General features: G+C 52.0%; 27 non-coding genes across 27 annotated transcripts; all 27 read right to left on the bottom strand.

Moving 5' to 3' along the window:
* Nucleotides 1–189: 189 nt before the first annotated feature.
* LOC146254810 (U4 spliceosomal RNA) lies at nt 190–331 on the bottom strand. The gene has a single exon (XR_014731561.1). It is a non-coding gene; the product is annotated as a U4 spliceosomal RNA (small nuclear RNA).
* A 428-nt stretch (nt 332–759) lies between these two features.
* Nucleotides 760–901, bottom strand: LOC146254811 (U4 spliceosomal RNA). The gene has a single exon (XR_014731628.1). It is a non-coding gene; the product is annotated as a U4 spliceosomal RNA (small nuclear RNA).
* Nucleotides 902–1,329: 428 nt separating this feature from the next.
* Nucleotides 1,330–1,471, bottom strand: LOC146254812 (U4 spliceosomal RNA). The gene has a single exon (XR_014731589.1). It is a non-coding gene; the product is annotated as a U4 spliceosomal RNA (small nuclear RNA).
* Nucleotides 1,472–1,900: 429 nt separating this feature from the next.
* LOC146254813 (U4 spliceosomal RNA) lies at nt 1,901–2,042 on the bottom strand. Its single transcript, XR_014731604.1, has one exon. It is a non-coding gene; the product is annotated as a U4 spliceosomal RNA (small nuclear RNA).
* A 428-nt stretch (nt 2,043–2,470) lies between these two features.
* LOC146254814 (U4 spliceosomal RNA) lies at nt 2,471–2,612 on the bottom strand. Its single transcript, XR_014731562.1, has one exon. It is a non-coding gene; the product is annotated as a U4 spliceosomal RNA (small nuclear RNA).
* Nucleotides 2,613–3,040: 428 nt separating this feature from the next.
* Nucleotides 3,041–3,182, bottom strand: LOC146254815 (U4 spliceosomal RNA). Its single transcript, XR_014731629.1, has one exon. It is a non-coding gene; the product is annotated as a U4 spliceosomal RNA (small nuclear RNA).
* Nucleotides 3,183–3,610: 428 nt separating this feature from the next.
* Nucleotides 3,611–3,752, bottom strand: LOC146254816 (U4 spliceosomal RNA). The gene has a single exon (XR_014731550.1). It is a non-coding gene; the product is annotated as a U4 spliceosomal RNA (small nuclear RNA).
* A 429-nt stretch (nt 3,753–4,181) lies between these two features.
* On the bottom strand, nt 4,182–4,323 carry LOC146254817 (U4 spliceosomal RNA). The gene has a single exon (XR_014731605.1). It is a non-coding gene; the product is annotated as a U4 spliceosomal RNA (small nuclear RNA).
* Nucleotides 4,324–4,751: 428 nt separating this feature from the next.
* On the bottom strand, nt 4,752–4,893 carry LOC146254818 (U4 spliceosomal RNA). The gene has a single exon (XR_014731630.1). It is a non-coding gene; the product is annotated as a U4 spliceosomal RNA (small nuclear RNA).
* Nucleotides 4,894–5,321: 428 nt separating this feature from the next.
* Nucleotides 5,322–5,463, bottom strand: LOC146254819 (U4 spliceosomal RNA). The gene has a single exon (XR_014731597.1). It is a non-coding gene; the product is annotated as a U4 spliceosomal RNA (small nuclear RNA).
* Nucleotides 5,464–5,894: 431 nt separating this feature from the next.
* LOC146254820 (U4 spliceosomal RNA) lies at nt 5,895–6,036 on the bottom strand. The gene has a single exon (XR_014731606.1). It is a non-coding gene; the product is annotated as a U4 spliceosomal RNA (small nuclear RNA).
* A 431-nt stretch (nt 6,037–6,467) lies between these two features.
* Nucleotides 6,468–6,609, bottom strand: LOC146254821 (U4 spliceosomal RNA). The gene has a single exon (XR_014731607.1). It is a non-coding gene; the product is annotated as a U4 spliceosomal RNA (small nuclear RNA).
* Nucleotides 6,610–7,037: 428 nt separating this feature from the next.
* Nucleotides 7,038–7,179, bottom strand: LOC146254822 (U4 spliceosomal RNA). Its single transcript, XR_014731566.1, has one exon. It is a non-coding gene; the product is annotated as a U4 spliceosomal RNA (small nuclear RNA).
* A 428-nt stretch (nt 7,180–7,607) lies between these two features.
* On the bottom strand, nt 7,608–7,749 carry LOC146254823 (U4 spliceosomal RNA). The gene has a single exon (XR_014731552.1). It is a non-coding gene; the product is annotated as a U4 spliceosomal RNA (small nuclear RNA).
* Nucleotides 7,750–8,177: 428 nt separating this feature from the next.
* On the bottom strand, nt 8,178–8,319 carry LOC146254824 (U4 spliceosomal RNA). The gene has a single exon (XR_014731564.1). It is a non-coding gene; the product is annotated as a U4 spliceosomal RNA (small nuclear RNA).
* A 428-nt stretch (nt 8,320–8,747) lies between these two features.
* LOC146254825 (U4 spliceosomal RNA) lies at nt 8,748–8,889 on the bottom strand. The gene has a single exon (XR_014731583.1). It is a non-coding gene; the product is annotated as a U4 spliceosomal RNA (small nuclear RNA).
* Nucleotides 8,890–9,316: 427 nt separating this feature from the next.
* Nucleotides 9,317–9,458, bottom strand: LOC146254826 (U4 spliceosomal RNA). Its single transcript, XR_014731546.1, has one exon. It is a non-coding gene; the product is annotated as a U4 spliceosomal RNA (small nuclear RNA).
* A 420-nt stretch (nt 9,459–9,878) lies between these two features.
* On the bottom strand, nt 9,879–10,020 carry LOC146254827 (U4 spliceosomal RNA). The gene has a single exon (XR_014731575.1). It is a non-coding gene; the product is annotated as a U4 spliceosomal RNA (small nuclear RNA).
* Nucleotides 10,021–10,451: 431 nt separating this feature from the next.
* On the bottom strand, nt 10,452–10,593 carry LOC146254828 (U4 spliceosomal RNA). Its single transcript, XR_014731608.1, has one exon. It is a non-coding gene; the product is annotated as a U4 spliceosomal RNA (small nuclear RNA).
* Nucleotides 10,594–11,021: 428 nt separating this feature from the next.
* LOC146254829 (U4 spliceosomal RNA) lies at nt 11,022–11,163 on the bottom strand. Its single transcript, XR_014731568.1, has one exon. It is a non-coding gene; the product is annotated as a U4 spliceosomal RNA (small nuclear RNA).
* Nucleotides 11,164–11,591: 428 nt separating this feature from the next.
* Nucleotides 11,592–11,733, bottom strand: LOC146254830 (U4 spliceosomal RNA). Its single transcript, XR_014731553.1, has one exon. It is a non-coding gene; the product is annotated as a U4 spliceosomal RNA (small nuclear RNA).
* A 428-nt stretch (nt 11,734–12,161) lies between these two features.
* LOC146254831 (U4 spliceosomal RNA) lies at nt 12,162–12,303 on the bottom strand. Its single transcript, XR_014731565.1, has one exon. It is a non-coding gene; the product is annotated as a U4 spliceosomal RNA (small nuclear RNA).
* Nucleotides 12,304–12,731: 428 nt separating this feature from the next.
* Nucleotides 12,732–12,873, bottom strand: LOC146254832 (U4 spliceosomal RNA). The gene has a single exon (XR_014731584.1). It is a non-coding gene; the product is annotated as a U4 spliceosomal RNA (small nuclear RNA).
* Nucleotides 12,874–13,300: 427 nt separating this feature from the next.
* On the bottom strand, nt 13,301–13,442 carry LOC146254833 (U4 spliceosomal RNA). Its single transcript, XR_014731547.1, has one exon. It is a non-coding gene; the product is annotated as a U4 spliceosomal RNA (small nuclear RNA).
* A 420-nt stretch (nt 13,443–13,862) lies between these two features.
* LOC146254834 (U4 spliceosomal RNA) lies at nt 13,863–14,004 on the bottom strand. Its single transcript, XR_014731576.1, has one exon. It is a non-coding gene; the product is annotated as a U4 spliceosomal RNA (small nuclear RNA).
* Nucleotides 14,005–14,431: 427 nt separating this feature from the next.
* LOC146254835 (U4 spliceosomal RNA) lies at nt 14,432–14,573 on the bottom strand. Its single transcript, XR_014731548.1, has one exon. It is a non-coding gene; the product is annotated as a U4 spliceosomal RNA (small nuclear RNA).
* Nucleotides 14,574–14,993: 420 nt separating this feature from the next.
* LOC146254836 (U4 spliceosomal RNA) lies at nt 14,994–15,135 on the bottom strand. Its single transcript, XR_014731577.1, has one exon. It is a non-coding gene; the product is annotated as a U4 spliceosomal RNA (small nuclear RNA).
* Between the last annotated feature and the right edge of the window lie 340 nt (nt 15,136–15,475).

The raw sequence follows: 15,475 nt of genomic DNA on the forward strand, positions 1-15,475 counted from the left end.
ATTGTGGGTAATATGCTGCAGCGGTGCCTGCTGAGGCCGAGCATGCTGGGGAACTGTGAGGATTCACAGGCCTCACACGCTGAACCACCAAACCTACCTCTGTGCCAGAGAGCGCCCGGCGGCACAGCAGCTGAACCACCTGGGACAGTTGCCAAAACACGGACGCACTGTCTTTCACACCGACGTCAGCCTCCGTGGAGGCAATCAAAAATTGTCAAGGCTGACTATATTTCAAGCCAATCCTGACGGGGTATTGGGTTAAGTTTTCAACCAGCAATAATCACGTCTCAGCTAAACTTCATAGACTACGATATTGACTCTGCGAAAGGATAGCTGACAAAGCAAGAGGGAATTCAGCCTGGTGTAGGGGCACAGCCGAGCCATGGACGGTGTCCCGTTCTTGGATTCAAGCGTATGTTGAGGACCAATTTAGGATCGAGCGTGTTGGCGCATTCTTTCAAAATGCCTCGGATGTTACGGAAAGTATTGAGAAAAAGAGCGGGGGGAGTGAGCTTTGTTGGACTTTTGCGGATCGAATCCTGAAGCATGACGCTAGTGCGAGAGCAAGGCATTGTGGGTAATATGCTGCAGCGGTGCCTGCTGAGGCCGAGCATGCTGGGGAACTGTGAGGATTCACAGGCCTCACACGCTGAACCACCAAACCTACCTCTGTGCCAGAGAGCGCCCGGCGGCACAGCAGCTGAACCACCTGGGACAGTTGCCAAAACACGGACGCACTGTCTTTCACACCGACGTCAGCCTCCGTGGAGGCAATCAAAAATTGTCAAGGCTGACTATATTTCAAGCCAATCCTGACGGGGTATTGGGTTAAGTTTTCAACCAGCAATAATCACGTCTCAGCTAAACTTCATAGACTACGATATTGCCTCTGCGAAAGGATAGCTGACAAAGCAAGAGGGAATTCAGCCTGGTGTAGGGGCACAGCCGAGCCATGGACGGTGTCCCGTTCTTGGATTCAAGCGTATGTTGAGGACCAATTTAGGATCGAGCGTGTTGGCGCATTCTTTCAAAATGCCTCGGATGTTACGGAAAGTATTGAGAAAAAGAGCGGGGGGAGTGAGCTTTGTTGGACTTTTGCGGATCGAATCCTGAAGCATGACGCTAGTGCGAGAGCAAGGCATTGTGGGTAATATGCTGCAGCGGTGCCTGCTGAGGCCAAGCGTGCTGGGGAACTGTGAGGATTCACAGGCCTCACACGCTGAACCACCAAACCTACCTCTGTGCCAGAGAGCGCCCGGCGGCACAGCGGCTGAACCACCTGGGACAGTTGCCAAAACACGGACGCACTGTCTTTCACACCGACGTCAGCCTCCGTGGAGGCAATCAAAAATTGTCAAGACTGACTATATTTCAAGCCAATCCTGACGGGGTATTGGGTTAAGTTTTCAACCAGCAATAATCACGTCTCAGCTAAACTTCATAGACTACGATATTGCCTCTGCGAAAGGATAGCTGACAATGCAAGAGGGAATTCAGCCTGGTGTAGGGGCACAGCCGAGCCATGGACGGTGTCCCGTTCTTGGATTCAAGCGTATGTTGAGGACCAATTTAGGGTTTGAGCGTGTTGGCGCATTCTTTCAAAATGCCTCGGATGTTACGGAAAGTATTGAGAAAAAGAGCGGGGGGAGTGAGCTTTGTTGGACTTTTGCGGATCGAATCCTGAAGCATGACGCTAGTGCGAGAGCAAGGCATTGTGGGTAATATGCTGCAGCGGTGCCTGCTGAGGCCGAGCGTGCTGGGGAACTGTGAGGATTCACAGGCCTCACACGCTGAACCACCAAACCTACCTCTGTGCCAGAGAGCGCTCGGCCGCACAGCGTCTGAACCACCTGGGACAGTAGCCAAAACACGGACGCACTGTCTTTCACACCGACGTCAGCCTCCATGGAGGCGATCAAAAATTGTCAAGGCTGACTATATTTCAAGCCAATCCTGACGGGGTATTGGGTTAAGTTTTCAACCAGCAATAATCACGTCTCAGTTAGACTTCATAGACTACGATATTGCCTCTGCGAAAGGATAGCCGACAAAGCAAAAGGGAATTCAGCCTGGTGGAGGGGCACAGCCGAGCCATGGACGGTGTCCCGTTCTTGGATTCAAGCGTATGTTGAGGACTAATTTAGGATCGAGCGTGTTGGCGCATTCTTTCAAAATGCCTCGGATGTTACGGAAAGTATTGAGAAAAAGAGCGGGGGGAGTGAGCTTTGTTGGACTTTTGCGGATCGAATCCTGAAGCATGACGCTAGTGCGAGAGCAAGGCATTGTGGGTAATATGCTGCAGCGGTGCCTGCTGAGGCCGAGCATGCTGGGGAACTGTGAGGATTCACAGGCCTCACACGCTGAACCACCAAACCTACCTCTGTGCCAGAGAGCGCCCGGCGGCACAGCAGCTGAACCACCTGGGACAGTTGCCAAAACACGGACGCACTGTCTTTCACACCGACGTCAGCCTCCGTGGAGGCAATCAAAAATTGTCAAGGCTGACTATATTTCAAGCCAATCCTGACGGGGTATTGGGTTAAGTTTTCAACCAGCAATAATCACGTCTCAGCTAAACTTCATAGACTACGATATTGACTCTGCGAAAGGATAGCTGACAAAGCAAGAGGGAATTCAGCCTGGTGTAGGGGCACAGCCGAGCCATGGACGGTGTCCCGTTCTTGGATTCAAGCGTATGTTGAGGACCAATTTAGGATCGAGCGTGTTGGCGCATTCTTTCAAAATGCCTCGGATGTTACGGAAAGTATTGAGAAAAAGAGCGGGGGGAGTGAGCTTTGTTGGACTTTTGCGGATCGAATCCTGAAGCATGACGCTAGTGCGAGAGCAAGGCATTGTGGGTAATATGCTGCAGCGGTGCCTGCTGAGGCCGAGCATGCTGGGGAACTGTGAGGATTCACAGGCCTCACACGCTGAACCACCAAACCTACCTCTGTGCCAGAGAGCGCCCGGCGGCACAGCAGCTGAACCACCTGGGACAGTTGCCAAAACACGGACGCACTGTCTTTCACACCGACGTCAGCCTCCGTGGAGGCAATCAAAAATTGTCAAGGCTGACTATATTTCAAGCCAATCCTGACGGGGTATTGGGTTAAGTTTTCAACCAGCAATAATCACGTCTCAGCTAAACTTCATAGACTACGATATTGCCTCTGCGAAAGGATAGCTGACAAAGCAAGAGGGAATTCAGCCTGGTGTAGGGGCACAGCCGAGCCATGGACGGTGTCCCGTTCTTGGATTCAAGCGTATGTTGAGGACCAATTTAGGATCGAGCGTGTTGGCGCATTCTTTCAAAATGCCTCGGATGTTACGGAAAGTATTGAGAAAAAGAGCGGGGGGAGTGAGCTTTGTTGGACTTTTGCGGATCGAATCCTGAAGCATGACGCTAGTGCGAGAGCAAGGCATTGTGGGTAATATGCTGCAGCGGTGCCTGCTGAGGCCAAGCGTGCTGGGGAACTGTGAGGATTCACAGGCCTCACACGCTGAACCACCAAACCTACCTCTGTGCCAGAGAGCGCCCGGCGGCACAGCGGCTGAACCACCTGGGACAGTTGCCAAAACACGGACGCACTGTCTTTCACACCGACGTCAGCCTCCGTGGAGGCAATCAAAAATTGTCAAGACTGACTATATTTCAAGCCAATCCTGACGGGGTATTGGGTTAAGTTTTCAACCAGTAATAATCACGTCTCAGCTAAACTTCATAGACTACGATATTGCCTCTGCGAAAGGATAGCTGACAATGCAAGAGGGAATTCAGCCTGGTGTAGGGGCACAGCCGAGCCATGGACGGTGTCCCGTTCTTGGATTCAAGCGTATGTTGAGGACCAATTTAGGGTTTGAGCGTGTTGGCGCATTCTTTCAAAATGCCTCGGATGTTACGGAAAGTATTGAGAAAAAGAGCGGGGGGAGTGAGCTTTGTTGGACTTTTGCGGATCGAATCCTGAAGCATGACGCTAGTGCGAGAGCAAGGCATTGTGGGTAATATGCTGCAGCGGTGCCTGCTGAGGCCGAGCGTGCTGGGGAACTGTGAGGATTCACAGGCCTCACACGCTGAACCACCAAACCTACCTCTGTGCCAGAGAGCGCTCGGCCGCACAGCGTCTGAACCACCTGGGACAGTAGCCAAAACACGGACGCACTGTCTTTCACACCGACGTCAGCCTCCATGGAGGCGATCAAAAATTGTCAAGGCTGACTATATTTCAAGCCAATCCTGACGGGGTATTGGGTTAAGTTTTCAACCAGCAATAATCACGTCTCAGTTAGACTTCATAGACTACGATATTGCCTCTGCGAAAGGATAGCCGACAAAGCAAAAGGGAATTCAGCCTGGTGGAGGGGCACAGCCGAGCCATGGACGGTGTCCCGTTCTTGGATTCAAGCGTATGTTGAGGACTAATTTAGGATCGAGCGTGTTGGCGCATTCTTTCAAAATGCCTCGGATGTTACGGAAAGTATTGAGAAAAAGAGCGGGGGGAGTGAGCTTTGTTGGACTTTTGCGGATCGAATCCTGAAGCATGACGCTAGTGCGAGAGCAAGGCATTGTGGGTAATATGCTGCAGCGGTGCCTGCTGAGGCCGAGCATGCTGGGGAACTGTGAGGATTCACAGGCCTCACACGCTGAACCACCAAACCTACCTCTGTGCCAGAGAGCGCCCGGCGGCACAGCAGCTGAACCACCTGGGACAGTTGCCAAAACACGGACGCACTGTCTTTCACACCGACGTCAGCCTCCGTGGAGGCAATCAAAAATTGTCAAGGCTGACTATATTTCAAGCCAATCCTGACGGGGTATTGGGTTAAGTTTTCAACCAGCAATAATCACGTCTCAGCTAAACTTCATAGACTACGATATTGCCTCTGCGAAAGGATAGCTGACAAAGCAAGAGGGAATTCAGCCTGGTGTAGGGGCACAGCCGAGCCATGGACGGTGTCCCGTTCTTGGATTCAAGCGTATGTTGAGGACCAATTTAGGATCGAGCGTGTTGGCGCATTCTTTCAAAATGCCTCGGATGTTACGGAAAGTATTGAGAAAAAGAGCGGGGGGAGTGAGCTTTGTTGGACTTTTGCGGATCGAATCCTGAAGCATGACGCTAGTGCGAGAGCAAGGCATTGTGGGTAATATGCTGCAGCGGTGCCTGCTGAGGCCAAGCGTGCTGGGGAACTGTGAGGATTCACAGGCCTCACACGCTGAACCACCAAACCTACCTCTGTGCCAGAGAGCGCCCGGCGGCACAGCGGCTGAACCACCTGGGACAGTTGCCAAAACACGGACGCACTGTCTTTCACACCGACGTCAGCCTCCGTGGAGGCAATCAAAAATTGTCAAGACTGACTATATTTCAAGCCAATCCTGACGGGGTATTGGGTTAAGTTTTCAACCAGCAATAATCACGTCTCAGCTAAACTTCATAGACTACGATATTGCCTCTGCGAAAGGATAGCTGACAATGCAAGAGGGAATTCAGCCTGGTGTAGGGGCACAGCCGAGCCATGGACGGTGTCCCGTTCTTGGATTCAAGCGTATGTTGAGGACCAATTTAGGGTTTGAGCGTGTTGGCGCATTCTTTCAAAATGCCTCGGATGTTACGGAAAGTATTGAGAAAAAGAGCGGGGGGAGTGAGCTTTGTTGGACTTTTGCGGATCGAATCCTGAAGCATGACGCTAGTGCGAGAGCAAGGCATTGTGGGTAATATGCTGCAGCGGTGCCTGCTGTGAGGCCGAGCGTGCTGGGGAACTGTGAGGATTCACAGGCCTCACACGCTGAACCACCAAACCTACCTCTGTGCCAGAGAGCACCCGGCGGCACAGCGTCTGAACCACCTGGGACAGTTGCCAAAACACGGACGCACTGTCTTTCACACCGACGTCAGCCTCCATGGAGGCAATCAAAAATTGTCAAGGCTGACTATATTTCAAGCCAATCCTGACGGGGTATTGGGTTAAGTTTTCAACCAGCAATAATCACGTCTCAGCTAAACTTCATAGACTACGATATTGCCTCTGCGAAAGGATAGCTGACAAAGCAAGAGGGAATTCAGCCTGGTGTAGGGGCACAGCCGAGCCATGGACGGTGTCCCGTTCTTGGATTCAAGCGTATGTTGAGGACCAATTTAGGGTTTGAGCGTGTTGGCGCATTCTTTCAAAATGCCTCGGATGTTACGGAAAGTATTGAGAAAAAGAGCGGGGGGAGTGAGCTTTGTTGGACTTTTGCGGATCGAATCCTGAAGCATGACGCTAGTGCGAGAGCAAGGCATTGTGGGTAATATGCTGCAGCGGTGCCTGCTGTGAGGCCGAGCGTGCTGGGGAACTGTGAGGATTCACAGGCCTCACACGCTGAACCACCAAACCTACCTCTGTGCCAGAGAGCACCCGGCGGCACAGCGTCTGAACCACCTGGGACAGTTGCCAAAACACGGACGCACTGTCTTTCACACCGACGTCAGCCTCCATGGAGGCAATCAAAAATTGTCAAGGCTGACTATATTTCAAGCCAATCCTGACGGGGTATTGGGTTAAGTTTTCAACCAGCAATAATCACGTCTCAGCTAAACTTCATAGACTACGATATTGCCTCTGCGAAAGGATAGCTGACAAAGCAAGAGGGAATTCAGCCTGGTGTAGGGGCACAGCCGAGCCATGGACGGTGTCCCGTTCTTGGATTCAAGCGTATGTTGAGGACCAATTTAGGATCGAGCGTGTTGGCGCATTCTTTCAAAATGCCTCGGATGTTACGGAAAGTATTGAGAAAAAGAGCGGGGGGAGTGAGCTTTGTTGGACTTTTGCGGATCGAATCCTGAAGCATGACGCTAGTGCGAGAGCAAGGCATTGTGGGTAATATGCTGCAGCGGTGCCTGCTGAGGCCGAGCGTGCTGGGGAACTGTGAGGATTCACAGGCCTCACACGCTGAACCACCAAACCTACCTCTGTGCCAGAGAGCACCCGGCGGCACAGCGTCTGAACCACCTGGGACAGTAGCCAAAACACGGACGCACTGTCTTTCACACCGACGTCAGCCTCCGTGGAGGCGATCAAAAATTGTCAAGGCTGACTATATTTCAAGCCAATCCTGACGGGGTATTGGGTTAAGTTTTCAACCAGCAATAATCACGTCTCAGCTAGACTTCATAGACTACGATATTGTCTCTGCGAAAGGATAGCCGACAGAGCAAGAGGGAATTCAGCCTGGTGTAGGGGCACAGCCGAGCCATGGACGGTGTCCCGTTCTTGGATTCAAGCGTATGTTGAGGACCAATTTAGGATTGAGCGTGTTGGCGCATTCTTTCAAAATGCCTCAGACGTTATGGAAAGTATTGAACAAAAGAGCGGGGGGAGTGAGCTTTGTTGGACTTTTGCGGATCGAATCCTGAAGCATGACGCTAGTGCGAGAGCAAGGCATTGTGGGTAATATGCTGCAGTGGTGCCTGCTGAGGCCGAGTGTGCTGGGGAACTGTGAGGATTCACATGCCTCACACGCTGAACCACCAAACCTACCTCTGTGCCAGAGAGCGCCCGGCGGCACAGCGTCTGAACCACCTGGGACAGTTGCCAAAACACGGACGCACTGTCTTTCACACCGACGTCAGCCTCCGTGGAGGCAATCAAAAATTGTCAAGGCTGACTATATTTCAAGCCAATCCTGACGGGGTATTGGGTTAAGTTTTCAACCAGCAATAATCACATCTCAGCTAAACTTCATAGACTACGATATTGCCTCTGCGAAAGGATAGCTGACAAAGCAAGAGGGAATTCAGCCTGGTGTAGGGGCACAGCCGAGCCATGGACGGTGTCCCGTTCTTGGATTCAAGCGTATGTTGAGGACCAATTTAGGATCGAGCGTGTTGGCGCATTCTTTCAAAATGCCTCGGATGTTACGGAAAGTATTGAGAAAAAGAGCGGGGGGACTGAGCTTTGTTGGACTTTTGCGGATTGAATCCTGAAGCATGACGCTAGTGCGAGAGCAAGGCATTGTGGGTAATATGCTGCAGCGGTGCCTGCTGAGGCCGAGCGTGCTGGGGAACTGTGAGGATTCACAGGCCTCACACGCTGAACCACCAAACCTACCTCTGTGCCAGAGAGCACCCGGCGGCACAGCGGCTGAACCACCTGGGACAGTTGCCAAAACACGGACGCACTGTCTTTCACACCGACGTCAGCCTCCGTGGAGGCGATCAAAAATTGTCAAGGCTGACTATATTTCAAGCCAATCCTGACGGGGTATTGGGTTAAGTTTTCAACCAGCAATAATCACATCTCAGCTAGACTTCATAGACTACGATATTGCCTCTGCGAAAGGATAGCCAACAAAGCAAGAGGGAATTCAGCCTGGTGTAGGGGCACAGCCGAGCCATGGACGGTGTCCCGTTCTTGGATTCAAGCGTATGTTGAGGACCAATTTAGGAACGAGCGTGTTGGCGCATTCTTTCAAAATGCCTCGGATGTTACGGAAAGTATTGAGAAAAAGAGCGGGGGGACTGAGCTTTTTTGGACTTTTGCGGATCGAATCCTGAAGCATGACGCTAGTGCGAGAGCAAGGCATTGTGGGTAATATGCTGCAGCGGTGCCTGCTGAGGCCGAGCGTGCTGGGGAACTGTGAGGATTCACAGGCCTCACACGCTGAACCACCAAACCTACCTCTGTGCCAGAGAGCGCCCGGCGGCACAGCGGCTGAACCACCTGGGACAGTTGCCAAAACACGGACGCACTGTCTTTCACACCAACGTCAGCCTCCGTGGAGGCGATCAAAAATTGTCAAGGCTGACTATATTTCAAGCCAATCCTGACGGGGTATTGGGTTAAGTTTTCAACCAGCAATAGTCACGTCTCAGCCAGACTTCATAGACTACGATATTGCCTCTGCGAAAGGATAGCCGACAGAGCAAGAGGGAATTCCGGCTGGTGTAGGGGCACAGCCGAGCCATGGACGGTGTCCCGTTCTTGATTCAAGCGTATGTTGAGGACCAATTTAGGATCGAGCGTGTTGGCGCATTCTTTCAAAATGCCTCGGATGTTACGGAAAGTATTGAACAAAAGGGCGGGGGGAGTGAGCTTTGTTGGACTTTTGCGGATCGAATCCTGAAGCATGACGCTAGTGCGAGAGCAAGGCATTGTGGGTAATATGCTGCAGCGGTGCCTGCTGAGGCCGAGCGTGCTGGGGAACTGTGAGGATTCACAGGCCTCACACGCTGAACCACCAAACCTACCTCTGTGCCAGAGAGCGCCGGGCGGCACAGCGTCTGAACCACCTGGGACAGTTGCCAAAACACGGACGCACTGTCTTTCACACCGACGTCAGCCTCCGTGGAGGCGATCAAAAATTGTCAAGGCTGACTATATTTCAAGCCAATCCTGACGGGGTATTGGGTTAAGTTTTCAACCAGCAATAATCACGTCTCAGCTAGACTTCATAGACTACGATATTGCCTCTGCGAAAGGATAGCCAACAAAGCAAGAGGGAATTCAGCCTGGTGTAGGGGCACAGCCGAGCCATGGACGGTGTCCCGTTCTTGGATTCAAGCGTATGTTGAGGACCAATTTAGGATGAAGCGTACTGGCGCATTCTTTCAAAATGCCTCGGATGTTACGGAAAGTATTGAGAAAAAGAGCGGGGGGAGTGAGCTTTGGCGGATCGAATCCTGAAGCATGACGCTAGTGCGAGAGCAAGGCATTGTGGGTAATATGCTGCAGCGGTGCCTGCTGTGAGGCCGAGCGTGCTGGGGAACTGTGAGGATTCACAGGCCTCACACGCTGAACCACCAAACCTACCTCTGTGCCAGAGAGCACCCGGCGGCACAGCGTCTGAACCACCTGGGACAGTTGCCAAAACACGGACGCACTGTCTTTCACACCGACGTCAGCCTCCGTGGAGGCGATCAAAAATTGTCAAGGCTGACTATATTTCAAGCCAATCCTGACAGGGTATTGGGTTAAGTTTTCAACCAGCAATAATCACGTCTCAGCCAGACTTCATAGACTACGATATTGCCTCTGCGAAAGGATAGCTGACAAAGCAAGAGGGAATTCAGCCTGGTGTAGGGGCACAGCCGAGCCATGGACGGTGTCCCGTTCTTGGATTCAAGCGTATGTTGAGGACCAATTTAGGGTTTGAGCGTGTTGGCGCATTCTTTCAAAATGCCTCGGATGTTACGGAAAGTATTGAGAAAAAGAGCGGGGGGAGTGAGCTTTGTTGGACTTTTGCGGATCGAATCCTGAAGCATGACGCTAGTGCGAGAGCAAGGCATTGTGGGTAATATGCTGCAGCGGTGCCTGCTGTGAGGCCGAGCGTGCTGGGGAACTGTGAGGATTCACAGGCCTCACACGCTGAACCACCAAACCTACCTCTGTGCCAGAGAGCACCCGGCGGCACAGCGTCTGAACCACCTGGGACAGTTGCCAAAACACGGACGCACTGTCTTTCACACCGACGTCAGCCTCCATGGAGGCAATCAAAAATTGTCAAGGCTGACTATATTTCAAGCCAATCCTGACGGGGTATTGGGTTAAGTTTTCAACCAGCAATAATCACGTCTCAGCTAAACTTCATAGACTACGATATTGCCTCTGCGAAAGGATAGCTGACAAAGCAAGAGGGAATTCAGCCTGGTGTAGGGGCACAGCCGAGCCATGGACGGTGTCCCGTTCTTGGATTCAAGCGTATGTTGAGGACCAATTTAGGATCGAGCGTGTTGGCGCATTCTTTCAAAATGCCTCGGATGTTACGGAAAGTATTGAGAAAAAGAGCGGGGGGAGTGAGCTTTGTTGGACTTTTGCGGATCGAATCCTGAAGCATGACGCTAGTGCGAGAGCAAGGCATTGTGGGTAATATGCTGCAGCGGTGCCTGCTGAGGCCGAGCGTGCTGGGGAACTGTGAGGATTCACAGGCCTCACACGCTGAACCACCAAACCTACCTCTGTGCCAGAGAGCACCCGGCGGCACAGCGTCTGAACCACCTGGGACAGTAGCCAAAACACGGACGCACTGTCTTTCACACCGACGTCAGCCTCCGTGGAGGCGATCAAAAATTGTCAAGGCTGACTATATTTCAAGCCAATCCTGACGGGGTATTGGGTTAAGTTTTCAACCAGCAATAATCACGTCTCAGCTAGACTTCATAGACTACGATATTGTCTCTGCGAAAGGATAGCCGACAGAGCAAGAGGGAATTCAGCCTGGTGTAGGGGCACAGCCGAGCCATGGACGGTGTCCCGTTCTTGGATTCAAGCGTATGTTGAGGACCAATTTAGGATTGAGCGTGTTGGCGCATTCTTTCAAAATGCCTCAGACGTTATGGAAAGTATTGAACAAAAGAGCGGGGGGAGTGAGCTTTGTTGGACTTTTGCGGATCGAATCCTGAAGCATGACGCTAGTGCGAGAGCAAGGCATTGTGGGTAATATGCTGCAGTGGTGCCTGCTGAGGCCGAGTGTGCTGGGGAACTGTGAGGATTCACATGCCTCACACGCTGAACCACCAAACCTACCTCTGTGCCAGAGAGCGCCCGGCGGCACAGCGTCTGAACCACCTGGGACAGTTGCCAAAACACGGACGCACTGTCTTTCACACCGACGTCAGCCTCCGTGGAGGCAATCAAAAATTGTCAAGGCTGACTATATTTCAAGCCAATCCTGACGGGGTATTGGGTTAAGTTTTCAACCAGCAATAATCACATCTCAGCTAAACTTCATAGACTACGATATTGCCTCTGCGAAAGGATAGCTGACAAAGCAAGAGGGAATTCAGCCTGGTGTAGGGGCACAGCCGAGCCATGGACGGTGTCCCGTTCTTGGATTCAAGCGTATGTTGAGGACCAATTTAGGATCGAGCGTGTTGGCGCATTCTTTCAAAATGCCTCGGATGTTACGGAAAGTATTGAGAAAAAGAGCGGGGGGACTGAGCTTTGTTGGACTTTTGCGGATTGAATCCTGAAGCATGACGCTAGTGCGAGAGCAAGGCATTGTGGGTAATATGCTGCAGCGGTGCCTGCTGAGGCCGAGCGTGCTGGGGAACTGTGAGGATTCACAGGCCTCACACGCTGAACCACCAAACCTACCTCTGTGCCAGAGAGCACCCGGCGGCACAGCGGCTGAACCACCTGGGACAGTTGCCAAAACACGGACGCACTGTCTTTCACACCGACGTCAGCCTCCGTGGAGGCGATCAAAAATTGTCAAGGCTGACTATATTTCAAGCCAATCCTGACGGGGTATTGGGTTAAGTTTTCAACCAGCAATAATCACATCTCAGCTAGACTTCATAGACTACGATATTGCCTCTGCGAAAGGATAGCCAACAAAGCAAGAGGGAATTCAGCCTGGTGTAGGGGCACAGCCGAGCCATGGACGGTGTCCCGTTCTTGGATTCAAGCGTATGTTGAGGACCAATTTAGGAACGAGCGTGTTGGCGCATTCTTTCAAAATGCCTCGGATGTTACGGAAAGTATTGAGAAAAAGAGCGGGGGGACTGAGCTTTTTTGGACTTTTGCGGATCGAATCCTGAAGCATGACGCTAGTGCGAGAGCAAGGCATTGTGGGTAATATGCTGCAGCGGTGCCTGCTGAGGCCGAGCGTGCTGGGGAACTGTGAGGATTCACAGGCCTCACACGCTGAACCACCAAACCTACCTCTGTGCCAGAGAGCGCCCGGCGGCACAGCGGCTGAACCACCTGGGACAGTTGCCAAAACACGGACGCACTGTCTTTCACACCAACGTCAGCCTCCGTGGAGGCGATCAAAAATTGTCAAGGCTGACTATATTTCAAGCCAATCCTGACGGGGTATTGGGTTAAGTTTTCAACCAGCAATAGTCACGTCTCAGCCAGACTTCATAGACTACGATATTGCCTCTGCGAAAGGATAGCCGACAGAGCAAGAGGGAATTCCGGCTGGTGTAGGGGCACAGCCGAGCCATGGACGGTGTCCCGTTCTTGATTCAAGCGTATGTTGAGGACCAATTTAGGATCGAGCGTGTTGGCGCATTCTTTCAAAATGCCTCGGATGTTACGGAAAGTATTGAACAAAAGGGCGGGGGGAGTGAGCTTTGTTGGACTTTTGCGGATCGAATCCTGAAGCATGACGCTAGTGCGAGAGCAAGGCATTGTGGGTAATATGCTGCAGCGGTGCCTGCTGAGGCCGAGCGTGCTGGGGAACTGTGAGGATTCACAGGCCTCACACGCTGAACCACCAAACCTACCTCTGTGCCAGAGAGCGCCGGGCGGCACAGCGTCTGAACCACCTGGGACAGTTGCCAAAACACGGACGCACTGTCTTTCACACCGACGTCAGCCTCCGTGGAGGCGATCAAAAATTGTCAAGGCTGACTATATTTCAAGCCAATCCTGACGGGGTATTGGGTTAAGTTTTCAACCAGCAATAATCACGTCTCAGCTAGACTTCATAGACTACGATATTGCCTCTGCGAAAGGATAGCCAACAAAGCAAGAGGGAATTCAGCCTGGTGTAGGGGCACAGCCGAGCCATGGACGGTGTCCCGTTCTTGGATTCAAGCGTATGTTGAGGACCAATTTAGGATGAAGCGTACTGGCGCATTCTTTCAAAATGCCTCGGATGTTACGGAAAGTATTGAGAAAAAGAGCGGGGGGAGTGAGCTTTGGCGGATCGAATCCTGAAGCATGACGCTAGTGCGAGAGCAAGGCATTGTGGGTAATATGCTGCAGCGGTGCCTGCTGTGAGGCCGAGCGTGCTGGGGAACTGTGAGGATTCACAGGCCTCACACGCTGAACCACCAAACCTACCTCTGTGCCAGAGAGCACCCGGCGGCACAGCGTCTGAACCACCTGGGACAGTTGCCAAAACACGGACGCACTGTCTTTCACACCGACGTCAGCCTCCGTGGAGGCGATCAAAAATTGTCAAGGCTGACTATATTTCAAGCCAATCCTGACAGGGTATTGGGTTAAGTTTTCAACCAGCAATAATCACGTCTCAGCCAGACTTCATAGACTACGATATTGCCTCTGCGAAAGGATAGCTGACAAAGCAAGAGGGAATTCAGCCTGGTGTAGGGGCACAGCCGAGCCATGGACGGTGTCCCGTACTTGATTCAAGCGTATGTTGAGGACCAATTTAGGATCGAGCGTGTTGGCGCATTCTTTCAAAATGCCTCGGATGTTACGGAAAGTATTGAACAAAAGGGCGGGGGGAGTGAGCTTTGTTGGACTTTTGCGGATCGAATCCTGAAGCATGACGCTAGTGCGAGAGCAAGGCATTGTGGGTAATATGCTGCAGCGGTGCCTGCTGAGGCCGAGCGTGCTGGGGAACTGTGAGGATTCACAGGCCTCACACGCTGAACCACCAAACCTACCTCTGTGCCAGAGAGCGCCGGGCGGCACAGCGTCTGAACCACCTGGGACAGTTGCCAAAACACGGACGCACTGTCTTTCACACCGACGTCAGCCTCCGTGGAGGCGATCAAAAATTGTCAAGGCTGACTATATTTCAAGCCAATCCTGACGGGGTATTGGGTTAAGTTTTCAACCAGCAATAATCACGTCTCAGCTAGACTTCATAGACTACGATATTGCCTCTGCGAAAGGATAGCCAACAAAGCAAGAGGGAATTCAGCCTGGTGTAGGGGCACAGCCGAGCCATGGACGGTGTCCCGTTCTTGGATTCAAGCGTATGTTGAGGACCAATTTAGGATGAAGCGTACTGGCGCATTCTTTCAAAATGCCTCGGATGTTACGGAAAGTATTGAGAAAAAGAGCGGGGGGAGTGAGCTTTGGCGGATCGAATCCTGAAGCATGACGCTAGTGCGAGAGCAAGGCATTGTGGGTAATATGCTGCAGCGGTGCCTGCTGTGAGGCCGAGCGTGCTGGGGAACTGTGAGGATTCACAGGCCTCACACGCTGAACCACCAAACCTACCTCTGTGCCAGAGAGCACCCGGCGGCACAGCGTCTGAACCACCTGGGACAGTTGCCAAAACACGGACGCACTGTCTTTCACACCGACGTCAGCCTCCGTGGAGGCGATCAAAAATTGTCAAGGCTGACTATATTTCAAGCCAATCCTGACAGGGTATTGGGTTAAGTTTTCAACCAGCAATAATCACGTCTCAGCCAGACTTCATAGACTACGATATTGCCTCTGCGAAAGGATAGCTGACAAAGCAAGAGGGAATTCAGCCTGGTGTAGGGGCACAGCCGAGCCATGGACGGTGTCCCGTACTTGATTCAAGCGTATGTTGAGGACCAATTTAGGATCGAGCGTGTTGGCGCATTCTTTCAAAATGCCTCGGATGTTACGGAAAGTATTGAACAAAAGGGCGGGGGGAGTGAGCTTTGTTGGACTTTTGCGGATCGAATCCTGAAGCATGACGCTAGTGCGAGAGCAAGGCATTGTGGGTAATATGCTGTAACGGTGCTTTTCTGATTCCAATCAGAAAACATCACCAGTATTCCACCCACCCACCCAAACATTGACAAGTATGGGAATCTCT

The sequence above is a fragment of the Hypomesus nipponensis genome, chromosome 16, assembly GCF_054491055.1.
Source record: "Hypomesus nipponensis isolate SF chromosome 16, ASM5449105v1, whole genome shotgun sequence".
NCBI lineage: Eukaryota > Metazoa > Chordata > Actinopteri > Osmeriformes > Osmeridae > Hypomesus > Hypomesus nipponensis.